The sequence below is a fragment of the Dermochelys coriacea genome, chromosome 19 (genome assembly GCF_009764565.3).
Source record: "Dermochelys coriacea isolate rDerCor1 chromosome 19, rDerCor1.pri.v4, whole genome shotgun sequence".
In the NCBI taxonomy this organism is placed as follows: Eukaryota; Metazoa; Chordata; order Testudines; family Dermochelyidae; genus Dermochelys; species Dermochelys coriacea.
In genome coordinates this window covers 15,866,194-15,884,682 of record NC_050086.2, presented here as the reverse complement: position 1 = coordinate 15,884,682, position 18,489 = coordinate 15,866,194, and positions in this window count along the sequence as shown.

Below are 18,489 nucleotides of genomic sequence, written 5' to 3'. Positions count from 1 at the left end.
CCTGGTTCTTATAAAAGCTGGTTTCTTTTGGTAGATGTTTAAGGCACATTGTCTTACCAATGCATGTTCACTACTCTCAAAAACATTATCACACTCCTTATGGTCCTTATAGTCCTCTTTGCTATAGAAAATTCTTTCCTGGGTATCTGGCTGGTGAATCTTGCCCATATGCTCAGGGTTTAGCTGATTGCCATATTTGGGGTCGGGAAGGAATTTTCCTCCAGGGCAGATTGGAGAGGCCCTGGAGGTTTTTCGCCTTCCTCTGTAGCATGGGGCATGGTTGACTTGAGGGAGGCTTCTCTGCTCCTTGAAGTCTTTGAACCATGATTTAAGGACTTCAATAGCTCAGACATGGGTGAGGTTTTTCATAGGAGTGGGTGGGTGAGATTCTGTGGCCTGCGCTGTGCAGGAGGTCGGACTAGATGATCAGAATGGTCCCTTCTGACCTTAGTATCTATGAATCTATGAATCTATGAATCAGGTCCTTGGGCAGCAGGACAAGGTATTTCTGACGCATTCCTCACTCACCTAGGGACCGTCTGAAATGCTAGACATGTGTCACTGGAATGTGGTGTGGCCACCAGAAAAAGGAAGGCCAGGCTTGGCATCTGCCAATGAAGACCCACGGCCCCTCCAGCCACCCCCTCTCCCACAGCTTTGAGTTTTCACACGCTACCTTTCCCCAGCCTCAAGTCCTGTCTCAGAGCACTTAGCAGTGATGCTCTGGGCTAACTGTGGTGTCAAGGTCCATGATAACAAGTGAGCAGCTGGTGAATCATATCAATATAATGGACCAAATTCATCGCTGCCGACATGCCATTGACTTCAATAGCAAAGCTTTGGGGATGAATGGGGACTAATTTCTCTGGCCTTTGTACAGATCTCTACAGCTGCTCCCTCTGTTCTGCTCTGAATTGGTTAAAGGGGCAGTTTCTTTTCCTTGGGGAGTTCTGATCATGAGCCCTCCTCGTCCCTTCTTATTGCAAGCACGTGGCCAGGAGAACATTCTGTCTCTCTCCACCCAACGACTTGGCTGTTTGGACGGGTTGTCATTGGATGTCTGCTCCAGTTCCTCCCCACCACTAGGGGGAATCAAACAGTCTGGGAATGTCCTGATGTTGATGATGCTTCGCCCTCATGTAGCACTTTTCATCCAGCGATCTCAGGGCGCTGCACAAAGGCCGGTCAGTCTTATTATCCTTAGGGGAAACTGAGGCACAGAGAGGCACACAAGGTCACACTGGAAGTCAGTGACAGCCAGGAATAGAACCTAGATCTCCTGACACCCAAGCCAGTCCATGCCGGGAATGGGGTGTGGGGTAGGAGAGGTGGCCTTCGCATGCAGCCCTCTGTTATTATTAAAACAAGAGCTTGCAGTTCATTGTTGTCCATGAGTTAACCCTGGGGAGTGGACACACGCTGGAGCACAGAACTGCTGTGCGTGTTCTCTGTGGTGTAATGGCTTTGCAATGCCCACCCATGCCCCAAAGAGCTGAGCAGCACATCCGTACTAGCCCTATGGGGGCATGAGCTAGACAAAGTGGGTGTTTTGAATCCCGCTATACTGCAGATCCAGCGTCTCTTGTCTTGCTGTTCCTTAAATGAAGTCCGTGTCAGGCAGAAAAGCTCTCCCAGCCTGGGGGAGGGGGCAGTGATGCAGAGCATCTAGCAGCCACCTTACATATGGAAGATGTGGAGACGTTTGGCAGATGGATGGATAACGTGAACATCCCTGCACAGAGATCTGCTAATGTAAAGATAGCAAAGAAAACATCAGCTACCTCCAACCTCAAGCTGCCTGTGGACACTCCCTGGAGGACAAGTTTCCAAGACCCCATGAAATCGGGTTGGCAGCTTATGAAAGATGTAACGCAGTTCCCAAATGGGTCTCATGCGAACACCATAGAAAACTTCCTCTCTGCTCTTTTCCGCTGTGTTTGGAAGCTAACAAAGACTCCCCAGTCAGCCTGGGGATGCCGCACATCAGATGACTGGCCCTCGTCCCTTACAAAGGCCAGATGGGCACCGTGAGCTCTTAACTGCTGAGGAACGCCAGGCACTAAGGAAACCACTGAATACCACCCAGAGCAAGGCAGCTTCCTACAGTGTAACATGCATAAGAAAGGCAGGCAACACACCTGATAGAAATGGCAAAGAGTCCTGTGGCACCTTATAGACTAACAGACGTATTGGAGCATTAGCTTTCGTGGGTGAATACCCATTTTGTCAGATGCATGTAGTGGAAATTTCCAGAGGCAGGTATAAATATGCAAGCAAGATTCAGGCTTGGGATAAGGATTAGTTCAATCAGGGAGGATGAGGCCCTCTTCTAGCAGTTGAGGTGTGAACACCAAAGGAGAGAAACTGCTTTTGCAGTTCGTGAGCCATTCACAGTCTGTTTAATCCTGAGCTGCTGGTGTCAAATTTGCAAATGAACTGAAGCTCAGCAGTTTCTCTTTGAAGTCTGGTCCTGAAGTTTTTTTGCTGCTATTGCTGTTTTTAAATCTGCTATTGTGTGTCAGCGAGGTTGAAGTGTTCTCCTACAGGTTTTTGTATATTGCCATTCCTAATATCTGATTTATGTCCATTTATCCTTTTACATAGGGACTGTCCAGTTTGGCTGATGTACACAGCAGAGGGGCATTGCGTATATTACATTGGTGGACATCCAGGTGAATGAACCAGTGATAGTGTGGCTGATCTGGTTAGGTCCTGTGATGGTGTTACTGGTGTAGATATGTGAGCAGAGTTGGCATTGAGGTTTGTATCATGGATTGACTCCTGAGTTAGAGTTACCATGGTGCAGTGTGTCATTGCTGGTGAGAATATGCTTCAGGTTGGCGGGTTGTCTGTGGGCGAGGACTGGCCTGCCTCCCAAGGCCTGTGAAAGTGAGGGATCGTTGTCCAGGGTGGGTTGTAGATCACTGATGCTGCATTGGAGCGGTTTTAGCTGAGGACTGTATGTGATGGCCAGTGGAGTTAATGTTGGTTTCTTTCTTGGGCTTGTCTCGCAGCAGGAGGCTTCTGGGTACATGGCTGGCTCTGTTGATCTATTTCCTTATTTCCATCATGCGGGTATCGTAGTTTTGAGAATGCTTGGTGAAGATCTTGTAGGTATTGGTCTCAGCGCTTGGCTGTAGACAACGGATCGTGTGGTGTGTCCGGGATGGAAGCTGGAGGCATGAAGGTAGGCATAGCGGTTAGTGGGTTTTTGGTATAGGGTGGTGTTAACGTGACCATCACTTATTTGCACCGTGGTGTCTAGGAAGTGGATCTCCTGTGTAGATTGGTCCAGGCTGAGGTTGATGGTGGGGTGGAAGCTGTTGAAATCATGATGGAATTCTTCCAGGGTTTCCTTCCCATGGGTCCAGATGATGAAGATGTCATCAATGTAGTGTAGGTAGAGAAGGGGTGTGAGTGGACAAGAGCTGAGGAAGTGTTGTTCCAGGTCAGCCATAAAAATGTTGGCATATTGGGGGTCCATGCAGGTGCCCATAGCAGTAGAAATAAGCTTAGGGGGTCTTTCATGTGGGTCCCCACATCTGTACCCTAGAGTTCAGAGTGGGGAGGAAACCCTGACACCACCTGATAGAGAGCATCACGCCCCCCCAGCTGTTACCTGCTCCTCGGAAGATACACAATCACAAAGCTTCAGTTATGAGACAAGGGCAATTCCACTTGCCTATATCGTGAAAAATGCTGGGAAGACAGCCGGGAAGCATTAGAGATATACTTAATCCTGCCTCAGTGCTGGGGCATGGACTAGATCAGTGGTTCTCAACCGGGGATACGTGTACCCCTGTGAGTATTCAGAGGTCTTCCACGGGGGACATCAATTCATCTAGAGATTTGCCTAGTTTTACAACAGGTTACATAAAAAGCACTAGAGAAGTCAGTACAAACTAAAATTTCATACAGACAAAATGCAAAAGTGAGCAATTGTTCAGTAACAGCATGTGGTGACATGTTTGTATTTTTATATCTGATTTCGCAAGCAAGTAGTTTTTAAGTGAGGTGAAACTTGGGGGTTGGCCAGACAAATCAAACTCCTGAAAGAGGTACAGCAGTCTGGAAAGATTGAGAACCACTGGGCTAGATGACTTCTTTGCGTCCCATCCATTTCTATGGCTGTATGATTAACATCCCCATTTTATAGATGGAAAATTAAGGCCCAGATCCTCAAAGGTATTTAGATTCTTAACTTCCACTGGTTTCAAATACCTTTGAAGGTCTGGGCCAGAGAGATCAACTGACCAGCCAAAGGTAACCTTCCTGTACTACAGCCAGGGCCGTCTCTACCCATACACAAAGTATGCAGCTGCGTAGGGCACCAGGAAATTTGGGGCACCATATTTCCTGGTGCCCTACACAGCTGCATGCTGCTCCGCCTCTTCCCCATGGCTCCGCCCCAGCCCCACCGCATCCCACCCCCACTCCACCCCTTCCCCTGAGGACTGCAGCAGGGATCGGGCCTGCCCTGCAATCACTGGGCGGCAGTAAGTGGAGCAACCTGGCCCCAGCCCACTCCGCTCCTCTGGCTCCCAGCCGCGCCACCGGTGAGTGCTGGGGGGCGGTTCCCCCCATCCCACAAGCCCCAAGGCTGGGAGCCAGGGAAGCAGAGCGGAGCGGGCTGGGGCTGGGTGACTGCACTTCCCGCCGCCCCATGACTGTGGGGTCGGTCCTGCCCTGCACTCACTGGGCAGAAGGAAGTGGAGCGGCTCAGCCCCAAACTGCTCTGCACCACCGGTGAGTGCTGGGGGGAAGTTTCCTCCCGACCCCCAAGCCTGCTCCTCCCCCACCTCCTTGTGGAGGCATGGGTATACCCCCAGCCCCACAGGGGGGCTGCATAGGGCACCAAAATGGCTAGGGACAGCCCTGACTAGAGCCAGTACCAGAACCCAGGGGTCCAAGCACCAATATAATCCCCTATCCACCAAGTCTCACTTCCTCCCATTTTTACCCTCCCTCCCTGCTCCGTTCATCAGTAATTACCACAATGCGTGCATTCGGCCCTCTCCCTTTGGATATTGCTCAGAAGGTGCATAATGAATTTGATAGCTACAATGAGTAACTGATAATTTCTAAAATAATGGAAAACAATTATTTGCTCTATTCCAGGATTAGATTATGTTTAGTCGCAATTTAATTGAAAACTAATTAAATTACATGAGAAAATGAATAGATTTTTTTTTTGTTAATTATGAAGTTTGCAAGCTACAAAGGCTAAATGATGATAGATTTTATAATCTGCAGGGCTTTTAGCTACAGGCTGCGATATGACGACAACTGAGAAAGAATGAAGGAGTGAATGCATTTTAATTTTTGTATTGATTCAATAACAACATGCTGAATAATGGTCCATTCATGATGGTCCACAGAAATCCACATTGATTGGGAGATGGGGAGCGAATTATATAAAATCAGTGAAATATTAGTTGGAATATTCATCTGTTTATTCATTGATGATGAAACTGTGCCATTCTGCACAAATATCCAGCCAGATTTTGAAACGTTAGCAGTGGTACTGGTAGGAATTTATAACTTCCTGTTCATAAGCATCTCTGCCGTTGCTGCTCTTCCCACCTCCAGCCCTCCTGGGCTGGGATTCAATGCAGTGTCTCCAGAAGATGCAGAACAGAAGTGCAGCCCAGGGCAAGGATGGCTTTAAGATGCCATGGGATCCTGAGCTGCTCCAGGGGCCAAGCCAGCTTCTGGTGTAAATTAAATTAGCCCCATTACAGCAGCCTTCGAAGAACAGTGTGCTCTGGAGATGACACCTCCCACCCCTGACATGCCTCTCCCTTCCCCCAGCTCCTTGCCGCTCAGTTCCAGCCCCTCTAAGCTTCCAGAGCAGTGAATAGGGTTGAGGGGTGGGGCCAGAACCCCTCCCTTGATGCTGGCTCCTTCGCTGTCTCCTCTAACCCTAGCAGAAACCTTGCCTAAAAGCTGGATTTGTGCTGGCCAGGTAAAGCAGGCCCGAGCATAGAATGGGTAATGAGGTCCTGCTGTATCGCTCTATCATCACTACGGCCAGAGGCCCATTAGCGTGTACTGCCTGATTCAGCAACACAGCCTGCAAATTCTCTGACCTGCTCCATTCATGGAAACAATAGCAGTGTGGGCTTGAACCCTGGGGCTCTTACGTCACCAGCCTCTACTGCTTGTGCTGATGGACTCTGCAGCAGCCTCGGTGCTAGCGGGAGACAGAGTCAGCCTGGCGCCGCGTGGGTTAAACACTCCTGCAGGACATAGACAGTCAATCTGAGCCACTGAGACCGTTTGTGCAGCAAGGCTCTACTCAGCAAGAGGCAGGATGGTGGAAACTGGCTGAAAATAAACCAGCCTCCCCTGTGTTACGAGAGTCCTCTCTACATTAAGATGCTGCTGCGTGTTGCTCCTGCCATGGGCTGTGGCAGCGCAGCAGAAAAATCCCCTCTCAGGAGCTGCCCGAAGAATTGCAGGCAGTGGCAGGATCCTGGAACTACCCGACTGTTTCAATGGCTTTTGTTTTCTGCTCACATTTAAGTGGCAAGGTACTTTGCAGATGGTTACTCTAGGCTAATCTGCATAATGGATCGGAATAAATATCTTTTTGCCATCACCGTAACCCAGAAGGATGGTTTCCCGTCACAGATTGGTTTGCCAATAAATGAGCCAACATTTCATCTTGTTCCAATAGGCTGTTTAATGCCATGTATTACCACCCGTGTTACTCAAATGCCCGTCCCAGCTACTAACCACCCCTTGACTATTGTCTTTCCAGTCAAGTTCCTCCCTCTAAGAACAGGCCTCCACCCTGCTGAGTACAAGATTTCCCTGTGGCTGGCTGCTGGCAGCATTATGGCCACCTAGCAGCCTGGGGGAAAGGGTAGCCACCAGTGACCATGGGATGCTGGATCTGAGGGGCCGGAGGAGGGTTTGGGGACCCGGCTATGAATGTTACTAGGAGTCATGGAGAGATGGTATATTAAGACCTGAAAGCAGAAAGATGATGGCTCCTGCTGCAGTGGGTTATAGCTGAGCATTTGGTTTGTGTCATTTCAGGGACCTTGCTTCTGTAAGCATGGAGGACCCTTAGGCTAGGGGACCAGTGCTCAAGGGGCAGGATCTGGGGGTCCCTGCAGAGCAACCCATGCACAATTCAGAGCTCAGCACGCAGGCAGCTGGCAGGTGTGAGCAATACTGGGAAAGCCACTGAACTGGAGCCAGCAGAGACAGATCCACAACCACTGAAAGGCCTGAGAGGGATTCTCCTTCCTGCATGTCACCCTTCCATCTGCCCAGCACCCAGCCCAGGCTGGGTACTGGGTGGAGAAGTTACCTCTCAATGGCCAGTCTGGTCTCCCTTTAGCAGAGTGAGGAAGGTTTTACAGAGTTGGGCCCTTGTAGTCTGACCCTGTGATCTTCTCCCTGATTCTGCCCAGTGGTTGCTATGTCTTGTCATCCCGCAACAAGGCTGGGGAAGCCAGCAGGGTGGCTTGGGAGCTATTAATGGTAGAAATTGTTGACATCTCTCTGTGGGAGAACTCAAGCCTCTGTGATGAAGGAAAAGCATCTTCTGTCACTAGCCAGTTACTGCCCAGTCCCCAGTTGATTCTCCATGGAGAACATGGTTAAGAAGGTTGGGATGAAACAGCTGTGATGCCATCTGGAGACCTCGATCTGCTGCTGGGCCTGGGTGTGATGCGGAGACTGCACCAGCCTCCTTGATCAACAATCTCTCACCATTATCGATGGACAAAGGTCAGGGGTCCAGACTGTTCTGTCCAGATCCATCAATACGATCGACCAGACAAGCTTGATGACTTGCCCATGAAGTCTGGTAGGAGTGGGTGGAGTTGTGTGCCGCTGGTCCCCTTCTTTCCTTGCCGGAAGAGCTCACAGAACGGTGTCAGGGGATCACTCTGCCACATGGACTCTCTTACACTGGCCTCAGCAGCGCTCTGTCTGCTCAGGGAGATTCAGGACTTTGGGACGCAAGCTCAAACCTGTCTCGCTCGGTCTTCTTCTCTGGGCTTTTCCTGTTCTGCTTTTCTGAGCCTTGTCCAAACTAGGGGCATGGATGAGAGCATGCTGGCTAGAGATGGCAGTGACACTCGTGGGCAGAGCAGGTTGGGAAAGGATTTCTCCTGCAAAAAATTCTGATCAAGATCAACCTTTGTTTGTTTTTGTCAACATTTTTCTTTGATGATTTTCAACTTTTCATTTAACAAAACATCCCCAAAACATCCCTCCCGCCCATTTTCTGCAACCGAAAATGGACATTTTTAGTGTCAATTTCCATTTAGTCAAAAAAGCCTTTTTCTGTCCAAAAAAAAAAAAAGTTTGATGTTTGGAAAAATTTTGACCAGGGAGAAACATAGGGAGGTGGGGGGTAGAGGTGAGATCTCCCCCCTCTATTGTTGGGGGCACACCAACCTATGGTGACTCAGCCGAAGAGCCTGCTTTCTTGTAATAGGCCTTAGATCCCAGTCCTTTGCCACAATCAGCCAGATTAATGGTTATGTATTAACCCACCTCCCAATATGCCTGGTGCTGCACAAGATACAAAACATGCAAAAACTGGGAGAATGGGCATCTTATAACTGTGTGTAAAAGCCTCACAACTTCCTTGGGAGGGACAGCAGAGTAGTATTGTTATTCCCATTGTACAGAGAGCAACACTCAGGCCCAGAGAGGTTAAGGCCAATGTGATATACTGAGGACTGTGTTGGAATTGCAAGCTATCACTTTAAATGGGATTGGAGCGGGGTTCCTAGTCCTGCTTGCAGGCCAGGGTCTCTGCAGGAAAGCATCTAATCTGGGCCTAGCAGCAAAAGGGAATAGGTTGAGTTGTGCCTCACTGCTCTAGGGAGCAGCCTGCTTTGTCTCTCTATTTGGGTTCTTGTGTGTTATCGTTTGGAATTCTAAGAAATAAAGTCATGCTACATTGCAAAGTTGGAGCAAGAATATTTGATGTTTTCATCTAACTTCTCTATGTGTATTAGGGCTGCCACCTGTCCAGGTTTTCCCAGGACCATCATTTGTTGAGGTAGCTGTCTTGGGAAATCTGTCAGGGTGCTCAGTGAACACAGCAAGCTGCCCAGCTTTATGGGCTCAGGATCATTCCAGATGCCTGGGTTTTTTGGACATAAGAAACATAAGAATAGCCATACTGGTTCAGACCAAAGGTCCATCTAGCGTAGTATCCTGTCTTTCAACAGTGGACAATGCCAGGTTCCCCAGAGGGAATAAATAGAACAGGGAATCATCAAGTGATCCATCCCCTGTCTCCCATTCCCAGCTTCTGCAAAACAGAGGCTAGAGACACCATCCCTGCCCATCCTGGCTAATAGCCATTGATGGACCTATCTTCCATGAATTTATTTAGTTCTTTTTTGAACCCTGTTATACTCTTGGCCTTCATGACATCCTCTGGCAAAGAGTTTCACAGGTTGACTGTGCGTTGTGTGAAGAAATACTTCCTTTTGTTTGTTTTAAACCTGACGCCTATTAATTTCATTTGGTGACCCCTAGTTTTTGTGTTATGAGAAGGAGTAAATAGCACTTCCTTATTTACTTTCTCCACACCTGTCATGATTTTCTAGACCTCTATCATATCCCCCCTTAGTCGTCTCTTTTCTAAGCTGAAAATTTCCAGTCCTATTAATTTCTCCTCATACGGCAGCCATTCCATACCTCTAATCATTGTTGTTACCCTTTTCTGAACCTTTTCCAAGTCCAATATATCTTTTTTGAGATGGGGTGACCACATCTGCACACAGTATTCAAGATGTGGGCGTACCATGGATTTATACAGAGGCAATATGATATTTTCTGTCTGATTATCTTTCCCTTTCTTAATGATTCCCACCATTCTGTTTGCTTTTTTGACTGCCGCTGCGCATTGCGTGGATGTTTTCAGAGAACTGTCCACAATGACTCCAAGATCTTTCTTGAGTGGTAACAGCTAATTTAGACCTCATAATTTTCGTATGTATAGTTGGGATTATGTTTTCCAATGTGCATTACTTTGCACTGAATTTCATCTGTTATTTTGTTGCCCAGTCACCCAGTTTTGAGAGATCCTTCTGTAGCTCTTCGCAGTCTGCCTGGGACTTAACTATCTTGAACAGTTTTGTATCATCTGCAAATTTTGCACCTCACTGTTTACTCCTTTTTCCAGATCATTTATGAATATGTTGAATAGGACTCTTCCCAGTACAGACCCCTGAGGGGACACTACTATTTACTTTTCTCCATTCTGAAAACTGACCATTTATTCCTACCCTTTGTTTCCTATCTTTTAACCAGTTACCAATCCATAAGAGGACCTTCCCTCTTATCCAAGACAACTTACTTTGCTTAGGAGCCTTTGGTGAGGGATCTTGTCAAAGGCTTTCTGAAAATCTAAGTGCACTATGTCCGCTGGATCCACCTTGTCCACATGCTTGTTAGCCCCCTCTAAGAATTCTAGTAGATTGTTGAGGCATGATTTCCCTTTACAAAAACCATGTTGACTCTTCCCCAACAAATTATGTTCATCTATGTGTCTGACAATTTTGTTCTTTAGTATAGTTTCAATCAGTTTGCCCGGTACTGAAGTCAGGCTGGGATCACCTCTGGAGCCCTTTTAAAAAGGGCTGAATGTGACCAGAAGCTGCTTTCATCTCCAATTTCTATGGTTCTTTAATTTTTAAAAATTGGCATCACATTTGCTATCCTCCAGTCATTTGCCTCAGAGTCAGCAACCTGAGTGTGTGCTATGAACAGAATAGCCATCGTTTCCACTGCTTCTGAGTGCCCTGAATCCGGGTGCCCCCCAAAACACCTGAGTCTCATTTTCAGAGGTGCTGAGTGTCCACAGTCTCCCTGGATTTCAGCTGTAGTGGAGGGTGCTCAGCATCTCTTAAAATCACATCCCCTGGACCCTGGGGATCCCCATTAGGCCACCCAAAATCAGCTGCGGCTTTTGAAAATGTTGGCCTTGGTGTATGACTGAGGTCACACAGCGAGTCAGTGACAGGATAAGAACCCAAGAGTCCTGACATCCAGTTTGCTGCTCTGACCAGTCAGCAACAATGCCTGAGTCTAAAATGCAAGCCCGTGAAAAAGGAGACAGAGAGACTGGGTGTTGGAGTGTCCCTATGGGCAGCCAAGAGTATGTGGTGTGGGAATTGAATGTGTGCTCGCATGGTCACATGTAAATCTCTCTCTGGGGCTCCGAGCTGGGATCCCAAGACCTGGCATTGGGTGAGTGACCGAGGCACTGCCTTAAGCACAAGCCATGCCAAATGGAGGGTGTGATGAACTCTATATGATTTTATAAAAATATGCTAATGAGTGTGAATATAATGTAACTGGAATATGCCTCATGCAAAAGGTCTCTTGTAAGGTATCATTACAAATCTTATAATCTACTGAGTGTGGTCATCCTGGTTGTATAAATGCATCATTCTTGTATCTGAAACTAGAAATATGAAATATAACTCTGAGGGCCTATTGTAATTGTGCAAAGTGTGGGCCATTAATGGTGGTTTGGAATCTTGATGGCTCCCATCAACAGGACAATTGACTGTGGATGGCTCTGTTTGCAGGCAGGCCTTCCTGTCAGTCAGGCTGGGAGGAATGAAGGCTTGGGGTCTTACAGTGCCATGTGATCATGTCACCTGAACTGGAATCCATCTTTAACCTGGTGCTTTTCTACTGAGAAGGAGGGGTGGGAACCCAGAGGAACAAAGGATTCCCGCCTTATGAAAAAGATATAGAAGTGGGTGGAACAGAACAAGGGGGAGGCCATCATGAGCTAGCTACCCTAGCTACCACCTGAGCTGGAACCAGGGCTGTACCAGGGAAAGGATTGTGCCCAAACTAGAAAGATGTCCAGTCTGTGAAAGAAACTTATTGAAACATCTCTAAGGATGAGATTTTACCTGTATTCAGTTTTTATTACTGTACTAGATTAGACTTGCATGTTTTATTTTATTTTGCTTGGTAATTCACTATGTTCTGTCTGTTACTGCTTAGAACCACTTAAATCCTACTTTCTGTATTTAATAAAATCACTTTTTACTTATTAATGAACCCAGAGTATGTATTAATACTTGGCGGCGGCGGGGGGGGGGGGGCGAATCAGCTGTGCATATCTCTCTATCAGTGTTATAGAGGGCGAACAATTTATGAGTTTACCCTGTATAAGCTTTATACAGGGTAAAATGGATTTATTTGAGGTTTGGACCCCATTGGGAGTTGGACATCTGAGTGTTAAAGATAGGCACACTTCTGTAAGCTGCTTTTAGTTAAGCCTACAGCTGTTAGGGGACATGGTTCAGACTTGGATCTGGGTTTGCAGCAGGCTATGGGTCTGGCTCAAACTAGGCAGGGCACTGAAATCCTAAGCTGATAGGGCAGGAAGGCAGGAGCAGAAGTAGTCTTGGCACATCAGGTGGCAACCCCCAGGGGGTTTCTGTGATCCAACTGGTCACAGAGGGTCCTTTCCAGGCAGATCTTCCTTTATTCTAGCAGACCCAAAGGGCGAGCATCATATGCTCTAGAGAGCCGCCCAGGCTGGGACAGAGCAAAGGAGCCCCAGCTCAATCTTCTTCCTCCACAGAATCTGCTGAGCTGAGGACATGGACCTTCCCTAGGCCTGCATTACAAACACAGCTGTAAGGGCACACCCTGAAATCAGTGGCCTGCTGGTGAGGGCAGGGGCATGTGTAACTGGGGCCAGGGCTAAGTGGTGCAGAGTTCTGGCAAAGGTGCAGGACTCAGTTTCTGAGAGGTTCCCTATGTGCTGATGCACAGAGGGTGGGAAGGATAGGCTGAGGGAGGAGCTGGGCCAACTGGTAGGGCAGCGGTAGATTGGGGAAGGGGCTTGGACAAAAGATCTGGGGGCATTTTGCTGTTGACACCAACGGGAGCAGTGTGGGGCAGATGTAAAAGGCATCTGCAAACTGATCTGAAAATGTGTTCCCCCTTCGTGACCTGCCGGGAGCTGAGTTCTCTGATCCCTCTGCAACAGGTGATGACATCACAAATACGCTATGCTATGTGTTAGTGATGTCATCAGTGGCTGTCAGGGAAACACAGCTCCTGGAACTAGGATCCTTGCAGATAAACGAAAGAGGAACTGATCTCCAGAGATTTGAGTTATCACGTGAGGATGAAATTCAGCCTGTGTTGAAGGCCACCGGGGGAATTCAGTGGCACTTTTGGGATGGGGGAGGCTGGCCCTCTGCACGTTCAGTGCACATGTCATTTCAAAGTCTACATACCTGGGATCAGCCTCTCAGCTGGTATAAACCAGTGTAGCTCCTCTGAAGTCAAAGCAGAAGTGCTGATTTACTCCAGCTGAGGATCTGGCCCCTGGAATCCTGTAGTCATTTCTAGGCACGTCACTACCAGAAAGATCTTGACAAACTGGCGAGAGATCACAGAAGTTCAGAAAAACGACCAGGCACCTGGAGGGGCTGATTTATGAGGAAAGATTTGGAGCTTGATCTCACATCCTTGAAATCAGTGAGTTTTGCCATTGACTTGAACAGATCAGGCTTTAAAAGAGCAAAATACGGATGGTTTGGCAGAGAGGCAGCTAAGCCATTTGCAGAGATCTACAAGATCTGAGGCAGGAGAGAGATTGTCTAGGCCAGTGCCAGGGGCTGCACTGAGGAGCAATGGGGCGTGAGAAGGAAGGTTTATATTTAATGGTGCAGAGCGAGATCCATGAGGAGGCTGCTGGGAAGAGGTTCAGATCTTTAAAACTCGGGTGGATCAAGCTGTAGTGACAGGATGGGTAGCTGTACCCAGCGAGTACCTGTAGTGGGTTGCAGACAGCTGGTTGCTCACATGGGCCTGGTTCCTCCTCCTGGTTTCCAGCTGCTAAAAACACAATTCCATGCATCCCCCACCTTACTTCTCCATTGAGGCAATCGCTGCATTTCTGGCAAGGGACATTGTGTAGCTGGGAATGGGAGAGGAAGTGCTCAGAGTCTTCTAGTTCCTCAGAAGCGAGCCACACAGTGAAAAAGTCTGCGTCCCCCTGCTGTAAGCAACAGTCCTGCCCTGGCAGGGCTGGGCTGGATGTGACCAGAGGCTGCTTTCATCTCCAATTTCTATGGTTCTTTAATTCTCTCACTGATGTGGGATCTGAAAGCAACTTTTTTTTAAATTAAAGCTTTGAAGTTCACCTTTAAAATCCACTCCCCGCCCAAGGCTGCACATTCATCACTGCTCCTCCTCCCTGGGTGCATTAGGACTCATCTCCAGGTCTGCGTAGAGACGTGGCCAGATACTGGATCAGAGCATCAGCAAAATTGAGGCTCACCCTGTGGGTAAACTTCTCCTTTTCAATCACCAGAGGTCACTAATGCTACTGTACAGCGCAGCTCGCAGAGCTCAGGAAGCGAGCCAAACTGTACGCTGAGCAATGCCCTTACTGAGAAACTGCACAAATGTGGAGTGTTTCATCGGTCCTGTCTCCAGTGCCTGAGAAAGGAAAACAAACTAATAGCCAACCTCCCCCATCAAAACAGCTCGGGCTTTACCTTCCTACACACTGGCAGGGATCAGAACTAAGGGGTCACCTGGCCGTGGGCAGAAGTTGCCCGAGAAAGACAGGAGAGTGTCCTCCACTTTTGTGTGTAAACGTGTGTGTGTGTGTGTGTGTTGGGAGGATATGAGATTGGGATTCTATTCTTGGGCTTCACTGCATCTCATCCACCCCCAGGTTCGTTCAGGGAAGAATTCATCTCCGTTTCTTTAATCTGTGAGACAGGCTCAGCTACACACACTGTTTAACCAGCGAAAGAGATTGAATCCAGGGACTGTATTTGCCTTCAAAATGGAAAGCAATGGAGCAAAGCGATAAGCCTGTTTCATGGAGAAGGGGCTTTGAAATAAGGCCACAGAGCCACTGCCTTTCTCCTCCATACACAAGCGTAACTAGTTATCCTATAAGCAGTTAAGAGAAATAAACAAGGGGAATATAAATAGATGCCAGGAATAGCAGGTGGCAAGACACATGTTCTATGGACTAACAGGCAGTTCCTTCTCTGGCAGTTTCCATTTCTCAGTCCTCAGGTACATTTACACTGAGTTTGGGGTATTTAGAAGCTGCCATCATTAAGATTGCTGCCCCGTTATTTTGTCCTTTGTAATAACAACCCTAGCTCTCCTAGAGCACTCTCCATACTTAGATTGTTGGCTCTTTGGACAGGGACCATCTCTTGGTCTGTGTTTGTACAGCCTAACACAATGGGTTTCTGGTCTAAGACTGGGATGCCTAGATACTCCAGTAATACATATAATAAATTAATGATAATAATGATGAAGGTATAGCACTTCACTGCCCTCCCTGTGAGACAGGGCACTGGTACTGGTATCCCCATTTTAGAGATGGGGAAACTGAGGCACAGAGTGGGGACAACTGGGTTTGTTGTGCTCTCAAAGTAGTGGGTTTGTCATTGCCATAGAGATGTAATGTCATTTGTTTGTAATAAAGTGTGAACTTAAAAGGCCTCCTCCCCAGCCTCGGACCCACTTCAGAGCTGTCTATTCTTTTGGACCAGGTCCGCAATCCCATATGATACGGGCCACTTTAAGTCTTGGATTAAATGACTTGCCTGAAACCCCACATTGAGCTGGTTGCACTAGGACTCAGACCCCAGGGTTCTGACTCTCGCGGAACGAAGCTCTCATGTTTACCATTCCTACAGCACTGTTGGTTCTGCCAGGTGCTCAGGCAATGGGTTCTAGAGATACAAGTTTTGACCAGGGCCTAAGGGAACAGTCGCCTTTCTCCCCTATATCCTTGGCTTTATTATTGCTGAACCATGTGCATTGTGGCTGAGCCTACAAGGTGCTGAACACCTCCAATTCCCATTAACTTCTACAGGAGCTGAGTGTGCTCAGCACCTGACCCCCCCCACAAAAAAAGCCCTCTCTTGCCCCTTACTCAGCTGGTTTGGTTGTATGGCCATGCAGTGTGGTCACAATGCAGAGAAAGAGGGAGAGAGACAGTTTGTGCACAGTTAGCATGGGGATCTTGGCCAAAGTCTAATATGGGTTGTTACCTTCAGCCAGCATAAACATTTCCCCATAGTTATGGGTATTTGTGTATGTCTAACGTCTTATATAGCGTTGCTGTGAGCTGATAAACAGCTTCTGTGCTTTACCCCAGAGGTGGCTGCCCTTCTGCTGTGGACTGATTTGGGAAGCATCTCCGCATCCTTGAGGCTGAAATTCAAGATGCCCATTACCTTAATCTGAAATGAATCAATGAAACTAAGTAAAGCATCCTGTTAGAAACCCGAGTGAAAAAGTCAGTCCAAAGGTTTTAGGTTTATTTCCTTCTGAATCAGACATTCTCAAGGCGTTCTGCAAATGAAGCATTCTTGTTCGCTGTTGTTACCTGCTTTAAAACCCCTGCCCCTCCCCAAAAGGAGATGGCCTTGAAATTCTAGGGTTCCTTTGGTGCCAGTGTGTGACTGTTCCCCTAATGAGCAGACAGCTGAAAGCAACGCTGTCATCTCCCGTGTGACACATTACCATTTGAAAAAGCCAGCGATATTAAAAAAGAATGGCTTTCCACAAACAATGTGTCTTGTGTACATCAAAGCACTTATCTTCACAGCTTCTTCCCATCTCCATGAATGAATAATGTGACCCTGATTTAATTTCCTCCTATTATTTCCCCCATAATTTGCATGTCATCCATTTTCTTCTTCTCAACATATATACATGTGTGTGTTCTGGAAGGAGGTTGGGGTTGGAAACCAAATGAGCAACGAAACCTGGAGCCCTTTTCCCCTCATTTACAAATGAAGTTATCTCCTTGCCTTCCAGTTAAGTGGCTTGACATGGTATATTGACCTTTTTAATCTAAAATTGATTCCTCACAACACTTTCTTCTCCCTCCACCTGGTTGAGAGCTGGCCAGAAACCGCAGTGCCATTGTGTTGGATTTATCACTTTTATTATTTTATATCAGGTGCCTTTTACATGATGATGATTAGAACCTTTCATAATCTTACAGTGCTGGAGACGGGGCAAGTTGGGAATTGCTCAAGAGGATGGACTCTTCAGTCCTTTTTCACCCATAAGCAGAGGACCAGTGCAAGGCCTATGTACCATTTACGTCTCATGGTCCTCGGCCTGGGGGTGAATTTCCACCTATGAAGTAGTACTTACTCCCATCCCATTGAAATCCATGGGAGTAATAATAATAATACCTAGTGCTTTTCATCAGTAGATCTCAAAGCGCTTTACAAAGGAGGTGAGTATCATTGGCCCCATATTACAGAAGGGAAAACTGAGGCAGGGAGGGGTGAAGTGACTTGCCCAGCGGCTGTGCCAGGTCTTCTGCATCCTAATCTAGCGCTCTATCCATGAGGCAGCACTGTGCCTAGCTGGATGTGAGTTCCAGCTATTTCCCCTGAGTAAGAGTTGCAGAAACAAACCTATAATATTTACTCGCTTTCAGGCATTTAATGAGGAGGCAGGTTGATGGGATGCAGATAAAGTGGCTCTGTGGCTGGGTGATTGCTAAGAAGAGGGATAGTCTTACTGGTATATGTATCAGCGGTCCATTAGGGGCCTGACCCCACAAGCACTTCGTCCTCTGAGTAGTCCTTGCTGATGCAAATAGTTTCCCTGAGGCCAGTGAGGTTGCTCACATGAGTAAGGGTGTGCAGGGTTAACCCTTTGGTGGACCTCAGTGGTGTTCCATGGGATTACAACAGGGGTCTGATTCAAAGCCCCTGGAAGTCAGTGGAAAAACTTCCCTGGCTCCAGCTGAGGATCTGGCCCATTGCTTCTCTGATTTATTAATCCTGGATGTAGGACAGGTGGTAGAAATGTTGTTAAAAAACAACTGTGACATGGACGAACACAATCTTGGTGTAAAGAAGCTATTGCTTGTTTTTTTTTGAAAAGTGTATATGTTCATAACTAATGATTTCCTTTCCACTTCTCATTCCACGGGAAATGGAGAGGAAAGGCAGTGTTTTCACCCACTAAACCTGCCCCCTTGGCCTGGCACTCTCATGTGCCATCTGTAGTTTAGTGCTCTCAGGTTGATGCCCACATGATATTTTTGTAGCCAAGTTTTTTCACATGCAGAAGCTGAGCTTTTACATGCGAACTGCATTTGGGCATGCAGAGTGGGCTGCTAAACCACTCCCGTACACAGGCAAAAACCTGTGTGTGTATGTGTGTAATGGCTCCCTGCACGGGTTATAAGCAGGGAACCTCAGCCCTTACCAATCACCACTTGAACTAACAGAGTAACTCCATTAGCCAGGAGCATTAGTGGGCTGTTATCCTCTAACACACCAGCCACGAGACTCGAGAGTATGACATGACACACACTCTGCCTTTGTGTTACATCTGCCAGCCTGCACGTGAAATGTTAGGCCTCCATCTTGCAAACATCAAGGCACATGAATCAGTTTATGCTTATTAGTCCCAGTGAACTCAGGTGAGTAAAGCTACTGAAGAGCACAAGTCATG